We start from the raw sequence: 18,191 nt of genomic DNA, 5'->3' as shown, positions 1-18,191 counted from the left end.
AAACATATGGAACAATACATTGGATTGGAAGAATTAATGTGAAAATGACCTTACTACCCAAGGCAATCTACAGATTCAATGCAATCCCTACCAAAATACCAATGGTATTTCTTCACAGAATTAGAACAAAAAATTTTACAATTTGTATGTAAACACAAAAGACCCTGACTAGCCAAAGCAATCTTGAGAAAGAAAAATGGAGCTGGAGGAATCAGGTTCCCTGACTTCAGACTATACTACAAACCTAGAGTAATCAAAACAGTATGGTACTGGCACAAAAAACAGAAATATAAATCTATGGAACAGGATAGAAAGTCCAGAGATAAACCCATGCACCTCTGATTACATAATCTATGACAAAGGAGGCAAGAATATACAATGGAGAAAAGACAGTCTCTTCAATAGGTGGTGCTGGGAAAACTGGATAGCTACATGTAAAAGAATGAAATTAGAACACTCTCTAATATCACATACAAAAATAAACTCAAAAATGGATTAAAGACCTAAATGTAAGACTGGGTACTATAAAACTCCCATTAGAAAACATAAGCAGAACACTTTTTGACATAAATTGCAATATTTTTTTGGATCCATCTCCTAAAGCAAATAAAAGAAAAAATAAACTAATAGGATTTAGTTAAATATAAAAGCTTTTGCACAGAAATAAAATTTTTTTAATTTAAATATATATATTTTTTAATTTTTAAAAAAAAGAAAAAAAGGGACTTCCCTGGTGGTGCAGTGGTTAAGAATCTGCCTGTCAATGCAGGGGACATGGGTTCAATCCCTGGTCCAGGAAGATCCCACATGCCGCAGAGCAACTAAGCCCATACACCACAACTACTGAGCCTGCACTCTAGAGCCCGTGAGCCACAACTGCTGAGCCTGCACGCCACAACTACTGAAGCCCAGGTGCCCTAGAGCCCACGTGCCGCAACTACTGAAGCCCGTGTGCTCTAGGTCCTGTGTGCCGCAACTACTGAGCCCGTGTGCTGCAATTACTGAAGCCCACGCGCGTAGAGCCCACTCCTCTCAACAAGAGAAGCCACCGCAATGAGAAGCCCGTGCACCGCAACAAAGAGTAGCCCCCGCTTGCCGCAACTAGAGAAACCTTGTGCGCAGCAACAAAGATCCAACACAGCCAAAAACAAAAAGCTTTTGCACAGCAAAGGAAACCACTGACAAAATGAAAAGACAATCTATTGAATGGGAGAAAATATTTGCAAATGATATGACCAATAAGGGATTAATATCCAATATATATAAACAGCTCATATAACTCAACATGAAAAAACAAAACAAAACAAACAACCCAATTAAAAAGTGGGCAGAAGAACTGAATAGCCATTTTTCCAAAGAGGAAATGCAGATGGCCAGCAGGCACATGAAAAGATGCTCAACATCGTTAATCATCAGGGAAGTGCAAATCAAAACCACATTCTCACACCTGTCAGAATGGCAATCACCAAAAAACCCCACAAACAACAAATGTTGGTGAGGATGCGGAGAAAAGGGAACCCTTGTACACTGTTGGTGGGAAGGTAAATTGGTGCAGCCACTGTGGAAAACATTATGGAGGTTTCTCAAAAAACTGAAAATAGAACTACCATAAGACCCAGCAACTCCACTCCTTGGTATATACCCCCCAAAAACGAAAACACTAATTCGAAAAGATACACGCACCCCAATAGCACTATTTACAATAGCCAAGACATGGAAGCAACCTAAATGTCCATCAACAGATGAATGGATGAAGAAGATGTGGTACATATACTTAGCCATAAAAAAGAATGAAATAATGCCATTTGCAGCAACATGGATGGACCTACAGATTCATACTAAGTGAAGTAAGTCAGACAAAGACAAATATCATATGATATACCTTAATTGTGAAATCTAAAACAATGACACAAATGAACTTATTTACAAAACAAAAACAGACCCACAGACATAGAAAACAAACTTATGATTACCAAAGGGGAAGGTTGGGGAGGGATAAAATAGGAGTTTGGGATTAACATATACACATTACTATATATAAAATAGATAACCAACAAAGACCTACTGTATAGCCGAGTACTCAAAATATACTCAATATTTTGTAATAACCTATAAGGGAAAAGAATCTGAAAAAGGATGTATATATTTGAATCACTTTGCTGTACACAGGAAACTAAAACAACATTGTAAATCAACTATACTTCAATAATTTTTTTAAAAAGAAGATACAGTATATACAAAGGAATACCACTCAGCCATAAAAAGAATGAAAATTTACCATTGCAGCAACATGGATGAACTTAGAGGGCATTACACAAAGTGAAATAAGTCAGACAGAGAAAGACAAATACTGTATAATATCAGCAACATGTGGAATCTAAAAATTACAACAAACTAGTGAATAAAACAGAAAGAAGCAGACTCACAGAGAACAAACTAGTGGTTACCAGTGGGCAGAGGGAAGGGGGAGGGGCAATATAGGGGTAGGAGGAAAAAAGGGGGTTATTTTGGGATTATATGAAATCATGTGTGTGAAACTTTTGAAAACTGTGAAGTATTATAGAATATAAAGAATCTTTCATTCAATTAAAAAAAAGGAATATGAACAGAGTCCCTCATGAAAGGACAGCCCCTCAAACCTGCACTCTGGACAGATAAAGGACCCAAGTTCACATTATCCTTGAAAAAGGAAACCCTCAGCCAAGAAACTAAAACTAAAATGCTTAGAATTGGTCCGTTCTGTTGGAACCAGGCAGAGCTGATCATAAAACTGTTTTACCATGCAATGGCGAAACTGTTTTATCATGCAGGAAACACGCAGGACTCCCACCGAAGATCACTCCCTAGAAGAGTGCTCACAAACGAATGAAAACAAAACAAAACCCAAAACCCTAAAATCAATCATAATAGCTCACAGAGCCAGCAAAAAAATATCTATAACTGAGATCTGAAAGAGACTTCAAAGTAACAACCAGGGAAATTCAGGAAAATAAAATCCCAAACATGAACAGAAGGCAACAAAGAGTAGAATTTCTAGATATGAAAAATATCTGTTAAAATTTTTTAAAAACTCAATAGACAGGTTAAACAGCAGATCAGACATACAGAGAGAGAGAAAAAGTTACCGAATTGAGGATAAATCTGAGGAAGTCACCCAGAACGCATCACGGAGATAAAGAGGTAGAAAATATAAGAACAGAGACACAGAGGATGGATTGAGAAACTCAATATCCACATAATGAAGATTTGGAAGATGAAGGAGGTCAGATTTGGTACAGTTCTCTGAGTCCCAAGTTGGAGAAATTAAATATATCCAGAAAAAGACTTGTATAAGAATATTCATTACAGCTGTATTCATAACAGCCCCAAACTGGAAACAGCCCTAGTGGTATATCTACATGGAATGCTAACCAGCAATAAAAAGGAACTTATTACTGATACATGCAATCTGGATGAATCTCAAATAACATTAGACCGAGTGAAAGAAGCTAGATATAAAAGAGATACTGTATAATTCTATTTATATAAAGTTCTAGAACAGCTGAAACTAATCTACGATAGAAAAAAATATGAACAATAGTAGCCTCTGGGAGAGGTGGGTACAGGGAAGAGACATTTAAGCTGAGCACTGAATGACAAAAAAAGCCAGATATGACAAATTCTAAGGAAGAGCATTTCAGGCATGAAGGAACTTTCTGGAACTGTGGTAAAGTTTCATGTCTTGATGGAGGCTTGGGTTACACAAGTGTATGCAATTGTCAAAATTCAGGGATATTTCTGATTTTTCTCCTGTTGGCCCAACTAAAGAATTAATGACTGCTGGTTCATTCATTGTCTATCTTTCCCACTAGAATGTAAACCTCATGAAAATAGGGACCTTAACTGGCTTCTTCATTTATATATAAATATCTCCAGCATGTATAGGGACCTTAACTGGTTTCTTCATTTATATATAAATATCTCCAGCAAGTAGCACAGAACTGATAACAATAAATATTTATTGAATGAATAAAACTCAATTCAAGGTATTATATGTTAACATTTTATGATAAATATTTCTTTTTTAAAATAAATAAGTGTATTTATTTATTTATTTACTTTTGGCTGCATTGGGTCTTCGTTGCTGTGCGCGGGCTTTCTCTAGTTGCGGCGAGCGGGGGCTACTCTTCATTGTGGTGTACAGGTTTCTCATTGCAGTGGCTTCTCTTGTTGCGGAGCACAGGCTCTAGGCACGTGGGCTTCAGTAGTTGTGGCTTGCAGGCTCAATAGTTGTGGCTCGCAGGCTCTAGAGCACAGGCTCAGTAGTTGTGGCACATGGGCTTAGTTGCTCTGTGGCATGTGAGATCTTCCCGGACCAGGGCTCAAACCCGTATCCCCTGCATTGGCAGGCGGATTCTTAACCACTGCACCACCAGGGAAGTCCTATGATAAATATTTCTAATTCAATTATCAAAATTACAAAAATCCGTTTATTCACGTGAAACAAAACTTTTTTCTCCTTATTGAGTCTTCATACTATAAAGCAGCAGTATGGTTCAATACTGGGTTAGGAGTGAGAAAAATCAAATCTTGTGTTATAGACTGAATGTTTGTGTCCCTCTGAAATTCATGTGGAAATCACAACCCCAAATTTTTGGTATTAGAAAGTGGGGCCTTTGGAAGGTAATTAGGATCAGATGAGGTCCAAAGGGTGGCACCCTCGTGACTGGGATTAGTGCCCTTAAAAAGTCACGAGAGACCTTGCTTCTCTCTGACCTCTGCCATAAAAGGATACAATAAGATGTTGTTGGCAGTCTGCAGCCCAGAAGAGAACTCTCATCAGGACTCAACCATGCTGGCAATCTGATCTCAGACTTCTAGCCTCCAGAACTGTGAGAACTGCTGTCTATAAACCACCCAGTCTGTGGTATTCTATTACAGCAGCCCAAACGGACTAAAACACCTGCTAAGGACTTGCCTGGGGATCCAAAGCTTTCAGTGCTTCACTATCTTCAGTGACTGAAAGGCTCTGCCATTCTTTTAAAATAAAATTGTATAAAACAACAACATCAAACCGATAACAATGGTTACCTAAGGGTAGTAGGGTTATAAATAGTTTTGATTTTTCAAATTCTATATGAGTATGTATATATTCATAATTAGAAAAAAATAAGTTTTTTTAGTGGTGCTTTTTAGAGATAGGCAAAGTAAATATCCCACTTAACATTTAAGACATATAATTATATTCTTGAAATAAATCTCATTTTAATGAATTAAACAAATATGTTAAAATGTTTAGAGAATAGCATAAAGTAGAGGATAACAACATGAGCCTTAGAGTCAAATATCCTGAGTTCAAATCCAGCCTCTGCCAATTGTTAGCTATATAAACTTGGTTAAATTACTGAACTTCTCTAAGCCTCAGTTTCCTCCTCAGTAAAATGGGAAGGATAGTACCTACCATGTAGGATTATTGTGAGACTTAAGTAAGATGATCAAAATACTCAGCATATTGGCTAGCACATTAGGGTTCAATAAATGTTAGCTATGACTACTACTGAGGTTCTATAAACCACAGAACTATTAAAGGAAAACAAAGAATCATAGAGTTAAAATTTAGAAGCCAAATTCAGCTCTCACACAATTCAAGATTTCTTTCTATGGTAATCCTGACAGATCATGACCTTATCTCTACCTGAATACATCCGGGAACAGAGTTCATCACCTTAAGAGGCAGTTTTTGTTGAAAAGTCCTTGCATTCTGTAAAAGTTCCCTGCATAGAAACTGCTCTCTTTGATGTTCAGTCTGGCCTCTGAAATGACAAGTGTTTACTCCCTCCTTAGAGCTTGTGAAATATGTGAAGATAGCTCTTATACTCCCCTTAGTACATTTTACTTAACCCAATCAGCTTCCTGTGACCTAGTTTAAAGACCACTTGCCATTATGGCCAGATCTTTCTGAATGGCTCCAAGCTCGTCAAGGTATCTCTTAAATGTGGCACCCAGGTCTGTATTCAAAACTTGAGACATGTTCTAATTGATGTGGACTACATTGGTATTATTACTTCCCAGGGTCTGGACCCTATATTTTATTAATGATGGATGAAATGATAGGTTTTTGAATAGCAGAATCACACTGGCGACCCTCATAGAGTTTGCGGTAAATTAAAATTCACTGAAATCATATTGAGTTCCCCATTTTATATACTTGTAATTTATACTTTGCTGTTAAATCCAAAATTTTACATTTCTTTCTTCTAAATTTCCTCTTGTCTGTTTCAGCCAAACATTGTACCCCTTGAAACCAATTTTCATCTTGATTGTGCCTCCCCTCCCAACTTAAACATGTTTTTGTAGAGAAAAGTGAATTTCTGTCTTCAAAAAAAATAACAGCATCTAACATGTGTTTTTATTAATTCATTTTTCAAATTTATTTTTGTATTTCAAATTATCTCCATGTTTAATAACACTAAAATGAGGTTACGTTACAGTAGAAAAGTTGAAAAAACAAAGTATTATTGATTTGCTTCCATCGAGAAGGGCTCCCTCAGATCTAGAATTCCCAGGCTATCAGGTTCCTACTTATTCTTTATCATGTGTGGCCTGAGAAAAAGAAAGGCCTCACAGGGAAACTGAAGGAGCAAGTGGGGTACCTCCATATGAGGGAACTGTTGGCAACATTCAAAAAACTTACTAATTCATTTTTATATGGAGAGATTTTGTGTGGGTTTTTTCCCAGCCAAGGGATTCATTCAGCAAACATGTAAATAGCACTTTCAATAAACCAGACATTGTGTTAGACTTTGGGTAAAAAGAGTTAAATGGCACAAGCTGCTTTCAGAAAAGGAGAAATGCACGTATTGAACAAGCTGCAATTTGGTGAGGAAACACCAACAACAGAAGCACACACGAGTACAGGGATGGCAAAGAGGAAAGAGTAAGGGGATTATTAAGAGAAACACTCGCTGAGAGGGATGAACACTGAGACTGGTACTGGTGTTAAAAAACGAGCAAACATTCTCCAGGTGCGCAAGGCAGAGGGAATAGCACGTGCAAGGACACAAAAGGCATGGAGCATCGTGGTACTCATGAAAGAGTACAAGCAAATTTAACACATACTGTAAGTGTAAAATACCGAATTTTGAAGAATTACTCTTTAAAAAAAGTAAAAAATATCTTACTGATAATTTCTATATTGATATTTTAAGGTGACCTTTTTTTATTGTAGTAAAACATACACAACACAAAATTTAGCATTTTAATCACTTTTAAGTGTAACATTCAGTAGCATAACTGCATTCACAAGGTTGTGCAACCATCACCACTATCCATTTCTAGAACTACTTCATCATCCCAAACAAACTCTGTACCCACTAAACAATAACTTTCCATTCCTCCCTCCCCCAACTCTTGGTAACCTCTATTATACTTTCTATCTCTATTAATTCCGTATTGATTTTTTATATCTTTTTTTTTTGCCGTGCCACATGGCTTGCAGGATCTTAATTCCCTGACCAGGGATCAAACCTGTGCCCCCTGCACTGGAAGCGCAGAGTCCTAACCACTGGACTGTCAGGGAATTCCCGATTTTTTACATCTTATGTTGAAATAATATTTTGGATATACTGGGTTAAATAAAACCGGTTAAAATTAAGTTCACCTGTTTCTTTTTATACTTCTAATGTGGCTACTAGAAAGCTTTAAATGATTTATGGGGCTCACATTATATTGCTACTGGCTAGCACTGTGCTAGAGCACAACGTGCAAGTAAGGAAACAGAGAGGGATGGTGCGAGAAGGAGTAGATGCAGGTCAAGTTGTGAGGAGCCTTCTATTACCCTGAAAGACAAAACCTTATAGGTAATGGAGAGCCAATAACAGACTTATAAGGGAAGTGACAAGTTCAGGCTCCTATTTCAAAGAACACCATGGTGGCAGTGTGGGTGCTGGACTGCAGGCGGGCAAGGCTAGAGGCAAGGAGACCTGTTAGAAGACTCACCATAGCACGGCCAAGAGGGAAAGAAGATCCAAATCAGGGCAGAAGAAGGCAGAATGGAAAAGAATAGCTCTTAACAGAATGGCGGCATTGGAATCACCTGGATTAGTAAACAAGTCACAACTTTTACAACTTAAAATTTTGAAAGTTTGATGAATATAAAATCAATAGCTTTCCATACCCATTATAACAGTATGAAGAAAATCCCATAGCAATATAAGCTGTTTTAAAACTACAAGCCGCATGTTTTTTGTTTTATTTATTTAGTTAGTTAGTTAGTTAGTTGCTCCAGGTCTTACTTGCAGCAAGTGGGGTCCTTAGTTGCAGCTCGAGTGCTCCTTAGTTGCAAACTCTTAGTTGCAGCATGCATGTGGGATCTAGTTCCCTGAACAGGAATCGAAACCAGGCCCCCTGCGTTGGGAGCACAGTTGTAACCACTGTGCCACGAGGGAAGTCCCACAAGCCAAGTCCCACAAGCCACATGTATTTAAACAACAACCACATGCACACACAAACAAACCTAGGTGTAAACTCAACAAGAAATGTTCAAGATCAATATGAAGAAAAACAGAAAGCTTTACTGAAGATATAGAAAAAGACTTGAAGAGCACAGATACATTATAGCAGCTGTCACTTACAGAGCACATATAATGTGCCAGGCTCTTTACATGCATACTCAAGTATACTCATATATACATGACTCATTTAATCTTTTCAACAACTCTCTACAGAAGGTACGATAATTGCCCTATTTTTCTTTAATAAACAAGAGATTGTTTTACTCAAAAACTCAAAATAATGTAGTAAATTAAATGCAAACTTAATTTTTAAAAAAGTTTTAAAAAATGAACTAACAGCAGAAGCAAGAACTACAATCCTGCAGCCTGTGGAACACAAACCACATCACAGAAAGATAGACAAGATGAAAAGGCAGAGGCCTATGCACCAGATGAAGGAATAAGATAAAACCCCAGATAAACAACTAAATGAAGTGGAGATAGGCGACCCTCCAGAAAAAGAATTCAGAATAATGATAGTGAAGATGATCCAGGACCTCGGAAAAAGTATGGAGGCAAAGATCGAGAAGATGCAAGAAATGTTTAACAAAGACCTAGAAGAATTAAAGAACAAACACCTAGAAGAATTAAAGAACAAACAAACAGAGATGAACAATATAATAACTGAAATGAAAACTACACTAGAAGGAATCAATAGCAGAATAACTGAGGCAGAAGAACAGATAAGTGACCTGGAAGAGAGAATGGTGGAATTCACCACCACAGAACAGAATAAAGAAAAAAGAATGAAAATAAATTAAGACAGCCTAAGGAACCTCTGGGACAACATCAAATGCAACAACATTCGCATTACAGGGGTCCCAGAAGGAGAAGAGAGAGAGACAGGACCTGAGAAAATATTTGAAGAGATTATAGTCAAAAAGTTCCCTAACTTGGGAAAAGACATGGCCACCCAAGTCCAGGAAGTGCAGAGAGTCTCAGGCAGGATACACCCAAGGAGAAACATGCTGAGACACATAGTAATCAAATTGACAAAAATTAAACACAAAGAAAAATTATTGAAAGCAGCAAGGGAAAAACGACAAATAACATACAAGGGAACTCCCATAAGGTTAACAGCTGATTTCTCAGCAGAAACTCTACAAGCTAGAAGGGAGTGGCATGATATATTTAAAGTGATGAAAGGGAAGAACCTACAACCAAGATTACTCTACCCAGCAAGGGATCTCATTCAGATTCGACAGAGAAATCAAAAGCTTTACAGACAAGCAAAATCTAAGAGAATTCAGCACCACAAAACCAGCACTACAACAAATGCTAAAGGAACTTCTCTAAGTGGGAAACACAAGAGAAGAAAAGGACCTAAAAAACAAACCCATAACAATTAAGAAAATGGTCATAGGAACATACATATCAATAATTACCTTAAACGTGAATGGATTAAGTGCTCCAACCAAAAGACACAGGCTTGCTGAATGGATACAAAAACAAGACCCATATATATGTTGTCTACAAGAGACCCACTTCAGACCTAGAGACACATACACACTGAAAGTGAGGGGATGGGAAAAGATATTACATGCAAATGAAATCAAAAGAAAGCTGGAGTAGCAATACTCATATCAGATAAAATAGACTTTAAAATAAAGAATGTTAAAAGAGACAAGGAAGGACACTATATAATGATCAAGGGATCAATCCAAGAAGAAGATATAACAATTAAAAATCTATATGCACCCAACATAGGAGCACCTCAATACATAAGGCAACTGCTAACAGCTCTAAAAGAGGAAACTGACAGTAACACAATAATAGTGGGGGACTTTAACACCTCACTTACACCAATGGACAGATCATGCAAACAGAAAATTAATAAGGAAACACAAGCTTTAAATGACACAATAGACCAGATAGATTTAACTGATAGTTATAGCACATTCCACCCAAAAAGAGAGGATTACACTTTCTTCTCAAGTGTGCACGGAACATTCTCCAGGACAGATCACATCTTGGGTCACAAATCAAGCCTCAGTAAATTTAACAAAATGAAATCATATCAAGCATCTTTTCTGACCACAACGCTATGAGATTAGAAATCAATTACAGGGGAAAAAACCGTAAAAAACACAACACATGGAGGCTAAACAATACGTTACTAAATAACCAAGAGATCACTGAAGAAATCAAAGAGGAAATCAAAAAATACCTAGAGACAAATGACAATGAAAACACGATGATCCCAAACCTATGGGATGCAGCAAAAGCAGTTCTAAGAGGGAAGTTTATATCAATACAAGCCTACCTCAAGAAACAAGAAAAATCTCAAATAAACAATCTAACCTTACACCTAAAGGAACTAGAGAAAGAAGAACAAACAAAACCCAAAGTTAGCAGAAGGAAAGAAATCATAAAGATCAGAGCAGAAATAAATGAAATAGAAACAAAGAAAACAATAGCAAAGATCAATAAAACTAAAAGCTGGTTCTCTGAGAAGATAAACAAAATTGATAAACCATTAGCCAGACTCATCAAGAAAAAGAGGGAGAGCACTCAAATCAAGAAAATTAGAAATGAAAAAGGAGAAGTTACAGCAGACACCGCAGAAATACAAAGCATCCTAAGACATTATTACAAGCAACTCGATGACAATAAAATGGGCAACCTGGAAGAAATGGACAAATTCTTAGAAAGGTATAACCTTCCAAGACTGAACCAGGAAGGAATACAAAATATGAACAGACCAATCACAAGTAATGAAATTGAAACTGTGATTTAAAATCTTCCAACAAACAAAAGTCCAGGACCAGATGGCTTCACAGGTGAATTCTATCAAACATTTAGAGAAGAGCTAACACCCATCCTTCTCAAACTATTCCAAAAAATTGCAGAGGAAGGAACACTCCCAAACTCATTCTATGAGGCACCATCACCCTGATACCAAAACCAGACAAAGATAGTAGAGAAAAAGACAATTACAGACCAATATCACTGATTAATATATATGCAAAAATCCTCAACAAAATACTAGCAAACAGAATCCAACAATACATTAAAAGGATCATACACCATGATCAAGTGGGATTTATCCCAGGGATGCAAGGATTCTTCAATATACGCAAATCAATCAACGTGATACACCATATTAACAAATTGAAGAAGAAAAACCATATGATCATCTCAACAGATACAGAAAAAGCTTTTGACAAAATTCAACACAACTTATGATAAAAACTCTCCAGAAAGTGGGCATAGAGGGAATCTACCTCAACATAATAAAGGCCATATACGACAAACCCACAGCAAACATCATTCTCAATGGTGAAAAACTGAAAGCATTTCCTCTAAGATCAGGAACAAGACAAGGATGTCCACTCTCACCACTATTATTCAACATAGTTTTGGAAGTCCTAGGCCTGGCAATCAGAGAAGAAAACGAAATAAAAGGAATACAAATTGGAAAAGAAGAAGTAAATCTGTCACTGTTGGCAGATGACATGATACTATACACAGAGAATCCTAAAGATGCCACCAGAAAACTACTAGAGCTAATCAATGAATTTGGTAAAGTTGCAGGATACAAAATTAATGCACAGAAATCTCTTGCATTCCTATACACTAATGATGAAAAATCTAAAAGAGAAATTAAGGTAACACTCCCATTTACCATTGTAACAAAAAGAATAAAATACCTAGGAATAAATCTACCTAGGGAGACAAAAGACCTGTATGCAGAAAACTATAAGACACTGATGAAAGAAATTAAAGTTGATAGAAACAGATGGAGAGATATACCACGTTCTTGGATTGGAAGAATCAATATCGGGAAAATGACTATACTACCCAAAGCAATCTACAGATTCAATGCAATCCTTATCAAATTACCAATGGCATTTTTTACAGAACTAGAACAAGAAATCTTAAAATTTTTATTTATTTATTTATTCTGTGGTATGCGGGCCTCTCACTGTTGTGGCCTCTCCCATTGCAGAGCACAGGCTCCGGACGTGCAGGTTCAGCGGCCATGGCTCACGGGCCCAGCCGCTCTGCAGCATGTGGGATCTTCCCAGCCTGGGGCACAAACCCATATCCCCTGCATCAGCAGGTGGACTCCCAACCACTGCGCCACCAGGGAAGCCACAAATCTTAAAATTTGTATGGAGAAACAAAAGACCCCAAATAGCCAAAGCAGTCTTGAGGGAAAAAAACAGAGCTGGAGGAATCAGACTCCCTGACTTCAGACTATACTACAAAGCCACAGTAATCAAGACAACATGGTACTGGCACAAAAAGAGAAATACAGATCAATGGAACAGGATAGAAAGCCCAGAGAAAAACCCACACACCTATGGTCAACGAATCTATGACAAAGGAAGCAAGGATATACACTGGAGAAAAGACAGTCTCTTCAATAAGGGGTGCTGGGAAAACTGGACAGCACATGTAAAAGAATGAAATTAGAACACTCCCTAACACCGTACACAAAAATAAACTCAAAATGGGTTAGAGACCTAAATGTTAGATGGGACACTATAAAACTCTTAGAGGAAAACATAGGAAGAACACTCTTTGACATAAATCCCAGCAAGATCTTTTCTGATCCCCCTCCTAGAGTAATGGAAATAAAAAGAAACAAAAAAATGAATTGACCATCAAAAAAGTGAAAAAACCCATGGGATGGGAGAAAATATTTGCTAGTCATAGATCTCATAAGGGCATGTATCTGGACTATATAAAAAACTCTTAAAAAAAAAAAAAAACTCTTATGGGAGTTCTCTGTTGGCACAACGGTTAAGAATCTGTCTGTCAACGCAGGGACACGAGTTCAATCCCTGGTCCAGAAAGATCCCACATGCCATGCCATGGGACAACTAAGCCCATGTGCCACAGCTACTGAGCCTGCGCTCTAGAGCTCACATGCCGCTACTACTGAGCCCACGTGCTGCAACTACTGAGCTGCATGCTGCAACTATTGAAGCCTACACGCCTAGAGCCCATGCTCTGCAACAAGAGAAGCCACCGCAATGAGAAGCCCGCGCACCACAACAGAGAGTAGCCCTTGCTCACTGCAACTAGAGAAAGCCCCATGGGCAGCAAAGAAGAGCCAACACAGACCCCCCAAATTTTTTTAATAAAATAAATTTTAAAAACTCATAACTCAATAATAAAAAGACAAAGAAACCAATTTAAAACAGGCAAGAATCTGAATGGACATTTCTTCAAAGAAGATATACAAATGGCCAATAAGCACATGAAAAGATGCTCAACATCATTAGGTATTAGGGAAATGCAAATCAAAAGCACAATGAGATACTACTTCACATCCATGAGGATGGCTCTAATTAAAAAGACAGCTAATAAGTACTGGCAATAATATGGAGAAATTAGAACTCTCATACGTTGCTGATGTTGATAGAAAATAGTACAGCTGCTTTGGAAAATAATCTGGGAGTTCCTCAAATGATTAAACATAGAGTTGCCATGTGACCTAGCAATTCCACTCCTAAGTATATATCCAAGAGGAATGAAAGCACATGTCCACCCAATAGTTCATAGCAGCATTATTCATAATAGCCAAAAAATGGAAACAAACCAAATGTCCATCAGCTCATGAATGGATAAATAAAATACAGCATATCCATAATGTTATGGGTTGAATTGTGTTCCCCCAATTAAAAGTCCTCACCCCCATTACCTACAAATGTGACTTTATTTGGAAAAGACCTTTGCATACCTAATTAAGTTAAAATGAGGTCCTGCTGGAGTAGAGTGGGCCCTTAATTCAATATAACTGGTGTCCTACATGAAGGGGAGAAGAGACGCAGAGACAGACTTGCACAGAGAGAATTACGATGTGAAGATAGACACTCTGGGATGAAGGCCATGTGAAGAAAACAGAGGCAGAAGTTGTAGTTACACAGTTGCAGCCAAGGAATGCCAAAGAATGCCAAGGATTGCTGGCAACCACCAGAAGCTAGAAAGAGGCAAGAAAGGATCCTCCCCTAGAGCCCTCAGAGAGAGCACAGTCCTCCTGACCCCTTGATTTTGGACTTTATAGCCTCCAGGGCTGTGAGAGAATACATTTGTTATTTTAAGCCACCCAGTTTGCGTTACTTCAATACCGTATCCCTAGGAAACAAATACACCATATGATACAATTTTATTCACCAATAAAAAGGAATGAGTACTGACACATGCTACAACATGGGTGAACCTTGAAAACATTATGCTAAATGAAAGAAGCCAATCACAAAATACCACATATCGTATGATTCCATTTATACAAAATATTTAGATCTATAAAGGCAGAAAGATTAGTGGCTTTCTAGGGCTAGGGTGTTGGGGAATGGGAAGGGGAGTGACTGCTAATAGGTATGGGATTCTTTGGGGGATGATAAAAATGTTCTAAAATTAGGTTGTAGTGGCTGCATAATTGTGAATATACTAAAAATCACTGAATTGTACACTTTAAACAACAAATTATGTGAATTACATCTCAATAAAGCCACTTTAAAAAAAAACTACTTGAGGACTTCCCTGGTGGTGCAGTGGTTAAGAATCCACCTGCCAGTGCAGGGGACACGGGTTTGATCCCTGGTCCAGGAAGATCCCATGTGCCGCAGAGCAATTAAGCCCATGCATCACAACTACTGAGCCTGCACTCTAGAGCCTGTGCCACAACTACCGAGCCCGTGTGCCACAACTACCGAGCCTGCGTGCCATAACTACTGAAGTCCCTGTGCTTACAGCCCGTGCTCCACAACAAGAGAAGCCACCGCAATGAGAAGCCCATGCACCGCAACGAAGAGTAGCCCCTGCTCGCCACAACTAGAGAAAGCCCACACACGGCAACAAAGACCCAATGCAGCCAAAACAAAACAATACAAAAAAAAAAAAAAAACTACTTGACAAGCTGATTCTAAAATTAATCTGGAAAATAAATTGTAAGACTACCACCAAAACACTGATTAGATAATGAGTATGTGAGCTGATAAAGTATATGACGTCTAATAAAATAACAATAAAAATAATCATGAGGACTATTTATACTACTAGATATCAAAGTGTAATATATATTTGATATAGAATGTTATGGTATTGGTCTAGCAAAATAGAAAATTAGGACATAGAACAGAAGACAGTCCAGAAACAGACACCAGAAACAGACACTATGTGGGTGAGAAATTAGTACATGATAAATGCGTCATTTTAGATTAGTGGGTCAAGAATGGACTGACATTCAGAGTGACATTGTTTGGAAAGAGTAAGGCACACACCATTTTCTCTCTCTCTCTCTCTCTCTCTCACACACACACACACACACTCAAACACACACACACAGGAATTAGAGAAAAACTCTACCATATAACAACTTACAGGAGAAAACATACTCATAAGAGAAAACTCTGCTTCAAGGTAGAACAGGGTTTTTCAACCTCAGCACTACTGACATTTTAGGCCAGAAAAATTCTTTGTTATAGGGGCTTTTCTGTGCATTGTAGGATGTTTAACATCATCCCTGGCTTCTACCCACTAGATGACAACCAAAAAATGTCTCGTGACATTGCCAAGTTGCTCCTAGAAAGCAAAATAGCTCCCATTTGAGAACCACTGGGATAAGGAATGAAAGTCACAAAATACAAAATACACATAGTAAAAGACTGATACATTTAAACATAAAATTTACAACTTTTGTGCTACAAAGATGCTCTATGGTTAAAAGGTAACGACTTTAAAATGCAGTATGTTGGGAATAAATATTTCAAACATATATGAATGATAAAAGATTAATATCCTGAATATATAAAACACTACCATTAAAAAAAAAACACTACCATATATAAAAGATAACCCAATAGAAATGAGACATTTCTCAAAAGAGGTAATACAAACAGCCAACAATCATGAAGAAATGCTCAATCTCACCAATGACTAGGGAAATACAAATTAAAACACCAAATTAGAGTCATTTTCCACCCATCAGGTTGGCAAAAGTAAAAAAGATTGATACCATCAAATGTTTAAAAGAGCTGGGGAAATAGGTATGATTATACACTGTTGGGCAGTTTGGCATTAAACATCCACACCCTCCTACCCACTAATTCCACCTGCAGGTTTCTATCCTTGACAAACGCTCACACAAGCACACAGACGCAGGTGTAAGGATATTCTCTGCGACACTGTGCCTAATGGTGAAAAACTGTAAGCAACCTATGGTATCTCACATACAATGGGATCTTAACACACTCTGAAATTTACAGAGCAGGTAGAACGAATACGCTAGATGTCTACATATTGACAAAGAAAAAGTCCCAAGACCCATTTTTAAGCATAAAAAGTCTAGTTGTTGAATTGGTACAATATGCCACATTTGTAAAAGTTTAACACAAAACCTTACATATTTATAAGTACAAACACATATCAATAAATGTAAAGACAAAGAAATAGAAAAAACACCCCAAACTGATAACAGTTTTTACCTGGGGTCAAGAGATTAAAGAAGAAAAGATGGAGATGTAAAGAGATAGGTCAAAGAGGATCTATTTTAAATTTTTGATATGATTGTATGCATGGACTACAACCAAAATAAATACAGAATAAATATATATTTTTAAAACAAACTCAACTTGACCAAAATTTATAATTCCTTCCCCCTCTTAAACCTCTTTTCTCTCGTACCTTCGATATTAACGAAACCTTTCAGTACTGTTCCTTCTACCCTTGCAATGAAACTAAAAAAATACGGTATAGTGTTTTCAAGGAACGGGTATCTAAGAGAGTTTGCGTCCATTAATACATTAAAAGTTTATAAAGGTTTGGGTTTCGTTTATATTTAAACGAGCCGATATCAATTTTGTAATAAATAATCATTAACGTTCTGGTTCTGATCTATTCCAGGGATGCGAAAAGGGAAGGAGGTGGCTCCCAGCAAGGCCCGGAGCAGCGGGTGTGGTCTGGGAGGAAAGAGGTGGTAACAGTGGGGGCGGGGGACGAATGGAGGGGACCAAACCGTAACTGTGGACGCGTGCAACACGCAGCGCCCAAGCGGTCGCCAGGTGCTGCGAGCGGTGCCTCCGTTTTAGCTAACTGGGTCAAGAAACCACGAAGGCGAGGGGCGGGTGGTGGTGGGATGGTGGTGGGATGAATCGGGAGACCGGGATTGACATATATGCACTAATATGTATAAAATGGATAACGTAAGAACCTGATGTATAAAAAATTAATTAAATTAAATTTAAAAAAAAGAAGCCACGAAGGTTTGGTATGTACTCCTATACAGAGCAAAAGAGGGTCCGAGGAGGCGCCCAGGGAAGGGCGTGGGAGGCCGCGGACCGAGGTGACAGCCCTCGGAGCGCACCTGGGTGCTGAACCGCCCCCGCCACGGGCGAGCGGGGCGGGGAGAGGGGCAGGGCCAAGTCGCTTGGGGAAAACGAGGTCCCCGCAAGCAGTCGCCCCCGCACACGGTGACATCGCCAGCTTCCTGAGCCCTCTCCTCAATCCGCGCTGGAAACCCCCTCCGCCACTCGCACAAGTCTGGAGAAGAGCCTCGCCCGCCCCTGATCCTCGCTTACCTGCGGCCCTGGACCCCACCGGGAACACCTGCGGCGCCTCACATTGAAGACCTGGAACCTCTGTGGCCACCTGCGCGCACCCACCCGGATCCACTAGGACCGAAACCACTTCCGGTCCTGTGACGGGCTG

General features: G+C 38.5%; 1 protein-coding gene across 3 annotated transcripts in view; it reads right to left on the bottom strand.

The window, feature by feature from the left end:
- The window catches only part of EXD2 (exonuclease 3'-5' domain containing 2), a 91,725-nt gene that overhangs the window by 40,179 nt on the left and 33,355 nt on the right, over positions 1-18,191 (bottom strand). For 2 of the 3 annotated variants that reach the window (XM_027111607.1, XM_027111605.1), the window contains exon 1: positions 18,062-18,161. The exons of the other annotated variant lie outside the window; for it this stretch is intronic. The gene's annotated coding sequence lies outside the window, so the exon portion shown is untranslated. Of the gene's footprint in view, positions 1-18,061; positions 18,162-18,191 lie in introns of those variants that run through there. 3 annotated transcript variants of the gene reach the window in all.

Source organism: Aethalodelphis obliquidens, unplaced genomic scaffold (genome assembly GCF_003676395.1).
Source record: "Aethalodelphis obliquidens isolate GAN/ISIS:26980383/991018 unplaced genomic scaffold, ASM367639v1 scaffold10, whole genome shotgun sequence".
NCBI lineage: Eukaryota > Metazoa > Chordata > Mammalia > Artiodactyla > Delphinidae > Aethalodelphis > Aethalodelphis obliquidens.
Note: the sequence above shows the minus strand (reverse complement) of the source record. Positions and strands in the feature narration are given on the sequence as shown.